The following is a 1,710-nucleotide window of genomic DNA, read 5'->3' on the forward strand; positions in this document are numbered from 1 at the left end:
GGGGCAGAGTGACTTTTTTCTTTCTTTTATGAGACATCACCTCAAAAAGAAGAACAGACACACTGCACATTTAAAATAAAAAGGTAACCAATAGTCATGTAGAATTGTGGTCTTTAAAAGGTTTTCTTTGGTTTAAAGTTGCCCTAAAAGAAGACTCTGAGAGCTCGTCTTGCCACGAGGCGGCGGGAGGCAAATAATGAGACTGTTTGACGTCAGGGAGATTTTGTTACACGCTGGGTCAGTTGTAACTTTATGGGAACATATTCGATTAGTCATATCTGCAAGTTCGGATATGGGCAAAAGTTTAGACTTGCTTTAGAAAGGGAAATCAACAAATTTTAAAACACCTCCAAAACCCCAACTTTTTACAGCATGTTAAACAGTTGAAGGAAGACCAGAAGACTGAAGATATGACAAAGTACATTTAATAACAAGTTATTAAATACATACAGCGAAACATGGGCGTTCTACTTCAGATTCAGAAAAAAGGACAGAAATTTTATTGAATCCACGGACGAGGGGAACATTCACTAGGAAGCAACACGAAATATAAAGACAATTTCCGAATGTCACTAAGAAAACCCAACGCCATAACTCGTATTTCGTCAATGACATGCTAGTCCACCATCAGTTCATTTGCATCAGGACAGACGACTTAACATTCGGAATATATTAGAAATTGTACTTCTGCTTGTCGGCACTAAGTCATACCCCCACCCCCACCCCTAACTTTTTCCACATTTTGCCACCTCCACCTCATCCCCATCCCTCCCCCAAAACAAAACCCCCCCCAACTACAAACCTTTTGCTTTTCTCTTTTTATAAATAGTTAACCCTCCCCCTATTCCCCTCTCTCCCTCCTCCTCCCTCCCCCCTCTCTTTTTCTATCTCCCTCCCTCCTCTCCAGTCCCATATTTCTCGTCCTTGTTCTGCAAAGAAACCACCAAAAAACAAACACACAAAAAACAACAAACAAACAAACAAACAAAAAACATTGCTTTTGGTGTAGAATCAAAAAAAGGTTTCTTGAAATGTAGCATTGATGTATCTAGAACTTCACCTTTACGAAACAGCTTGCAAAAAAAAAAAAAGAGGCATTGGAAACAAGAAGCCGGGCGATACGCTTGACATGTAAATTCAACGAGGTAAATATTTATGCGTTCCACATCTCGCCATGAGACTGGCTCCGTACTGGCCTCAACCCCGGGGACACGGCAGTGCTGCCTCATTTTTTGTCTTATATTTTCTTTCCTTTGTCGGGAATATTCTTGTATAGTATAATTTGAGGTGGGATTTCCTCTTCCAAGCTGCATGGAGCGACAGTGGGAGAGTGAAAGATACGAGCCAGCATGCGAGCGAGCAAGCGAGCTAGAGAGAGAGAGAGAGAGAGAGAGAGAGAGAGAGAGACAGACAGACAGACAGACAGACAGACAGACAGACAGACAGACAGACAGACAGACGAACGGACAGACAGAGGAAGAAAGAGGATAGATAGATAGAAAGAAAGAGAGACAGAGACAGACAGACAGACAGACAGACAGACGGACAGACGGACAGACGGACAGACAGACGGAGGAGGAAAGAGGATAGAGAGAGAGAGAGAGAGAAAGAGAGGAAGGAAGAGAGACAGAGACAGGGAAAAAGACAGAGGGGGGGGGAAGGGGGAAAGTGAGGACAGACCGCGGAGAGAGAGAGAGAGAGAGAGAGAGA

The sequence above is a fragment of the Aplysia californica genome, unplaced genomic scaffold, assembly GCF_000002075.1.
Source record: "Aplysia californica isolate F4 #8 unplaced genomic scaffold, AplCal3.0 scaffold00820, whole genome shotgun sequence".
NCBI classification, from domain to species: domain Eukaryota; kingdom Metazoa; phylum Mollusca; class Gastropoda; order Aplysiida; family Aplysiidae; genus Aplysia; species Aplysia californica.